Here is a 6,971-nt window from a genome sequence, read left to right as displayed (position 1 = left end):
TTATCGTCACAGCCGTGTATATCCCCACGCAAGTGGATACCAAGACGACCATCAATGAACTTTACGCAAACTGGAAACCATATACAGTTGATGTCGGACGTTTACATAGACTTAGGTAGGAGTCATTAAAACTTGTTTTTCAACCACAAATTTCTCGTTAACAAACTGTATTTTTGGCAAGTCGGTTGCCAATTGTTTCCAAAAATTGTTTACAGACAGATTATTTCACTTACAATTCACTGTATCACAATTCCAGTGGGTCAAAAGTTTACATACACTAAGTTGACTGTGCCTATTAAACAGCTTGGAAAATTCCATAAAATGATGTTATGGCTTTAGAAGCTTCTGATAGGTTAATTGACATAATTTGAGTCAATTGTAGGTGTACCTGTGGATGTATTTCAAGGCCTACCTTCAAACTCAGTGCCTCTTTGCTTGACATCATGGGAATATCAAAATAAATCAGCCAATCAGCTCATCCTTGGGAGCAATTTCCAAATTCCTGAAGGTACCACGTTCATCTGTACAAACAATAGTACACAAGTGTAAACACCATGGGACCACGCAGCCGTCATACCGCTCAGGAAGGAGATGTGTTCTGTCTCCTAGAGATGAACGTCCTTTGGTGCGAAAAGTGCAAATCAATCCCAGAACAACAGCAAAGGACCTTGTGAAGATGCTGGAGGAAACAGGTACAAAAATATCTATATCCACAGTAAAACGAGTCCTATATCAACAAAACCTGAAAGGCTGCTCAGCAAGGAAGAAACCACTGCTCCAAAACCTCCATAAAAAAGCCAGGCTACGGTTTGCAATTGCACATGGGGACAAATATTGTTGTTTTTGGAGAAATGTCCTCTGGTCCGATGAAACAAAAATGTAACTGTTTGGCCATAATGATCATCATTATGTTTGGAGGAAAAAGGGGGAGGCTTGAACACCATCCCAACCATGATGCACGGGGTGGCAGCATCATGTTGTGGAGGTTCTTTGCTGCAGGAGGGACTGGTGCACTTCACAAAATAGATGGCATCACGAGGTAGAAAAATCATGTGGATATATTGAAGCAACCTCTCAAGACATCAGTCAGGAAGTTAAAGCTTGGTCGCAAATGGGTCTTCCAAATGGACAATGACACCAAGCATACTTCCAAAGTTGTGGCAAAACGGCTTAAGGACAACAAAGTTAAGGTATTGGAGTGGCCATCACAAAGCCCTGACCTCAATACCATAGCAAATCTGTGGGCAGAATTGAAAAAGTGTGTGTGAGCAAGGAGGCCTACAAACCTGACTCAGTTACACCAGCTCTGTCAGGAGGAATGGGCCAAAATTCACACAACTTATTGTTGGGAAGCTTGTGGAAGGCTACCCAAAACGTTTGACCCAAGTTGAAATTTTTTAAAGGCAATGCTACCAAATACTAATTGAGTGCATGTAAACTTCTGACCCACTGGGAATGTGATGAAAGAAATAAAAGCTGAAATAAATAATTCTCTACTATTATTTATTCTGACATTTCACATTATTAAAATAAAGTGGTGATCCTAACTTACCTAAAACAGGGAATTTTTACTAGGACTTAATGTCAGGAATTGTGAAAACGGAGTTAAATGTATTTGTCTAAGGGGTGTAACACGCTTGACTATTGCTACTCTAACTTCCGCGATGCGTTCAAGGCCCTGCCCCACTCTCCTTTTGGCAAATATAACAATTACTCCATCTTGTTGCTCCTGTCCTATAGGCAGAAACTAAAACTGGAAGCGCCCGTGCTTCGGTCTATCCAACAAGGGTCTGACCAATCGGATTCCACGCTTCATGATTGCTTTGATCATGTGGACTGGGATATGTTCCGGGTAGCCTCAGATAATAACATTGACGTATGCGCTGACTCGGTGAGCGAGTTAACCTCTTGAAACTAGGGGGCACTATTTTTATTTTTGGAAAAATAGCGGTCACGACCACGGCGGGAAAAAAATCTGAATTATATCCATAATATCGACAGAAACATCCTCAAGGTGTTTTTCAAATATCTATTCGATAATATATCAACCAAGACTATTGGCTTTTCAGTAGGAGCGAGGGGAAAAATGACTACCTCTGTCTTTTACGCAAGAATCACTGAGAGCCCTCAGCTGGCCACTTACGCAATGTAGTCGTTTACGCTCATTTTTCAACATAAAGGCGTGAAACTACGTCTAAAGGCTGTAGGCACCTTAGAGAATACATAGAAAATGAATCTGGTTGATATCCCTTTCAATGGCCAATAGGGATGCATAGGAACACAAAGGTTTCAAAATAGAAGCCACTTCCTGGCTTACACTCAACACGTTAACCCTAACCCTAGGACCTAGCTGCGTCCTCAGGGCATGCATGGGCCAGCTGGCTGGTGTGTTTCCGGACATTTTCAATCAATCCCTATCCCAGTCTGCTGTCCCCACATGCTTCAAGATGGCCACCATTGTTCCTGTTCCAAAGAAAGCTAAGGTAACTGAACTAAATGACTATCACCCCATGGCACTCACTTCTGTCATCATGAAGTGCTTTGAGAGACTATTCAAGGATCATATCACCACCCCCCTACCTGACACCCTAGACCCACTTCAATTTGCTTACCGCCCCAATAGGTCCACAGACGATGTAATCGCCATCACACTGCGCTATCCCATCTGGACAAGAGGAATACCTATGTATGAATGCTGTTCATTGACTACAGCTCAGCATTCAACACCATAGTACCTTCCAAACTCATCATTAAGCTTGAGACCCTGGGTCTCGACCCGCCCTGTGCAACTGGGTCTTGGAAAATAACATCTCCACTCTGCTGGTCCTCAATACTGGGGCCCCAGTGAGAGCAAAATTGCAAGATTATGTTATAATACTTTTATTGCATCAAATTGTTGTTTTATGCAACAGAATATAGGGTTCTTATAACTCTATTGTGTGAACTGAAAACTGAAAGTGGGCCTCTAGGAGATAACACTGACAGGAGATTTACAATGTCTTTTGGGTGATCAAACCTAAAGAGACGGCATTCCAGAGCATGAGTTAATGTTTCTGTTCTATAAGTTACCAGGGAGAGATGACCCCCAGGGCCAGTCCTTGGTCTCTACACGAAGAGAACAGTTTTCACAGCAGATACTTATAATTCACAGCAGACAGTATCTTTCATACAAATCTAAACCTTGTGATCCATTCCATACATCTGTTGTTCGTCGTGTAGACTGAAGGGGGTGTATCTTGGCTATAAAATACCTTTGTACTTTTGTCTTGGGGCTCTCAACGAATCATCTGTGGGTGATTTGTCGACAAGCCATCATTATTGTAGAGCATTCGATCAATTCACTTTATATGTGTGTGTTGTATTGACCTGTACCCTTATTAAAAAGTGAATAAAGATTTAGTGTAAGTCTATGATTTGTGTGATTAGTTTCTCTCATTTGATAGTAAAGAAATTAACCACCACACACCACAAGGGTTTCGTTCTCAGGACTCTCCTGTGCTCCCTGTTCACCCACGACTGCGTGGCCATGCACGCCTCCAACTCAATCATCAAGTTTGCAGACAACACAACAGTGGTAGGCTTGATTACCAACAACAACGAGACGGTCTACAATGAGGAGGTGAGGGCCTTCGGAGTGTGGTGTCAGGAAAATAACATCTCACTCAATGTCAGCAAAACAAAAGAGTGCAGTCTTCATCTGTACTACAGATGGCTGGAACAGTGTTTGGAACCTGAAAAAAATTAAGAGTAGATTTCTATACAATGCTTAAAATGGACTTTCTAATGATAAGCCTGGCAGCAACAAGCAATGCTAGTGCCATGCCAAAGCAGAATGCACCGAGGCCTCTGAATGCTGACTTCAAGCCAAGAACTCCACGGCACTCCGGAAGAGATGAGTGAGGAATGACAATCGCCATGGAGACTATGTCCTGTTGCCCAGAACCTGACCTAAAGAGTGGGAACACGTGTTAGTGATGGTTTTAACCAAACTACAAAGCCTGGAACTAACGTCTTGGTCCATCAGCCAGTTTGACTGACTGGTGTATGAACCCTCCCACCTCCCAACCAGCATTTGACAGGTGCTAATTTCAAGCCCTGCATTGAGGAACAAAGAGGCTGTGTTTCACTTGCATTACATTAGTTACCTCCCAAATATCAAATGGAGAGATAAACACACAAGAAACATAGCTAGCTATGTTGCCAGGCTCAATTGAATTATCCACTCTACAGCACACAGAGGGCCAAAACTTTCAAACACCGTAATATTTAATAATAGTTATTGCTGTCTATGGTAACTAGCTAGCATTATTTCGCATTTCTGTCAAAAGGTGAAGACATTGGGAGACCGCAGCGATGAATGCTACGATTTGTATGGCAATTAGCGACTCGAATAAAACAATAAACAAATACAAACACATACAGTTGTAAAAGATTAACGGTTAGATGAATACACCATTTTTGCAGCTTCCACTGATTTGTTTAGTGCTGCAGTGCAGCATCCGGTGTACTACTTTGAGGTTTATTGGCAGACAGTCATAAGGAGTATTGCCACCAGCTACTATACGAGGTAGGAAAAAAATCCCCCAAAACAAAAACTGTTTTGGATTAACAAATTTATACTAACTGCCAAAAACAAAAAACACTAACCAAAATTCACTCTACTACCATAAATAAAACGGTATTCCTTCAGTCGTATTTAAATGTCTATTCAGGTCCCTACACATGCTCAGGAACCTCTTCATTCAGTACTCCCTGTAACATTTTGGCTGTAAAGTCCTGGAGATCCAGGAATATATTTGCCACCTTCACAATGACATTTAGCTTCTTTTGATTGTTTTATTAGCGCAATTGATCACAACGAATGCCACCTTCACTGTTTGTGTATGTCATTCACTGCAGACTGTGGGACATATACTACCATCTCATCTCTAATCACACCTTCAGATATTTTCACTGCCTCCACATAGGTGACCTGCTGGATAAACCTGATCCTAGAGCCCTTACAGGACTCTGAGAACTTTGGAATGGGATTCCCATCACAATTACTGCAGCAAGTTAGTTTTCTTAACCTTTATTTAACTAGGCAAGCCAGTTAAGACATTTTTATTTATTTACATTGTTGGCCTACACCGGCCAAACCCTGACGACGCTGGGACAATTGTGCGCCACCCTATGGGACTCCCAATTATGGACAGTTGTGATACAGTCTGGATTTGAACCATGGTGTCTCTAGTGACCCCTCTAGCACTGAGATGCAGTGCCATAGACCGCTGCACCACTCGGGAGCCTGAGGAGTGCAGCGGTCTGTTTCATCTGACTCTTCAACTAATACATATTTATTATTTCGTCAAACACTTGCCACGTGTCCAAAGTTTTTACAATTGTAACACTACAGCGGCTTCTGTACATACGGTCTAACCGCATATCTCACATACCCAAGTTCTACATAAGTCGGGAGAACCGCTTCAGCATACTTCTTCTTCGGTGGTGTTTATTGGCGGTTGGCATGCAACGTTATGGTGCATTACCGCCACCTACTGGACTGGAGTGTACCAGCTCCGTTTCTCTTAAAAAAGACAACAAAAAATATTTGAGACTGTATCTAACGACGTTCTACTCAATATACTCTTTAAACTAATTTTCTGTATACACTCCCTCATACTAGGTCTCAGCCTCTTTCCTTCTCATATTGCACACACTGTATCAATACATGCCCCACTATCTCTGTTTCCTGGCAATAATCACACTTTCCTGTTGGAAGCTTTCCTATCACATTTAAAGTCTTATTCAATCTGGCAAAAATAGCCTCCTCTCTTCTGTCCCTTCCTGCCGTCCTCCCCTCCCAGACTTTCCTCTGTACTTCGAATAAATTCTTAGTATCTCTATTCCACTGCTTCTGCCATCTCTGCACCACATTGTATATAGACTCCCCCTTTGTTTTCTACTGTGTTATTGACTTGTTAATTGTTTACTCCATGTGTAACTCTTTGTTGTCTGCTCACACTGCTATGCTTTATCTTGGCCAGGTCGCAGTTGTAAATGAGAACTTGTTCTCAACTAGCCTACCTGGTTAAATAAAGGTGTTATCAACTAGCCTACCTGGTTAAATAAAGGTGTTCTCAACTAGCCTACCTGGTTAAATAAAGGTGTTCTCAACTAGCCTACCTGGTTAAATAAAGGTGTTCTCAACTAGCCTACCTGGTTAAATAAAGGTGAAATAAATCAAATAAAAAAATAAAAAAATCACTGTCCATATCAGGCTTTTTGCCTCTGCCTTGCTCATTGAAACTACAACATCAACATCCGCATGACTAAGTGCTTGTTTAGCCAGTACAGTACTTCAACTGCCTCGTTCCCCTCCACTCCCACATGGGCTGTGACCCAAGTAACTCTTCTCTGTATACCCATTCGTCTAATCCTGCCATGGGTTTGTAGTACATCATGAGCTAAAGGACTGCAGACTCATCAACCCTGCACATGAATCAGAGCAAATAAGTACTCTGTCTGGCTTGACTTTCTCCGCCCACTGGAAGGCCAACAGTGTGGCCATCAGCTCCGCTGTATATACAGCCAGATTATTTGGAATATGTTTCCTGACGGTCACTCTCCGTTCCTGCACTACCAATGCTGACCCAGTACGTCCTGTCCGTGGGTCTATTGAACCATCTGTGTAAATGGATCAACACCCTTCCTATCTTCCGTAGTCTCTCCAACACTTCTAGATCAACTACTGGAGGCAGGAGTAGCCATGGTGGGTTTACAGGAATAGCTACTGTTGAACTACACTCCCTTCCATACAGTCCCATCTCCCTCGTCTGAGTATTACGCACCCGCCCAAAACATGTGTTGTGTCCTTGCTCATGTTCCCAGCATGCCTGTAAAATCCCTTTCGCAGGATGAGACACCCCATGTCCCTGTAGGTTGATCCAATAATGATTTGCCAGCTGCTGTCTCGTAATCTGCAATGGCAT

The sequence above is a fragment of the Oncorhynchus kisutch genome, linkage group LG24, assembly GCF_002021735.2.
Source record: "Oncorhynchus kisutch isolate 150728-3 linkage group LG24, Okis_V2, whole genome shotgun sequence".
Taxonomy (NCBI): domain Eukaryota; kingdom Metazoa; phylum Chordata; class Actinopteri; order Salmoniformes; family Salmonidae; genus Oncorhynchus; species Oncorhynchus kisutch.
This window is presented reverse-complemented; position numbering follows the sequence as displayed.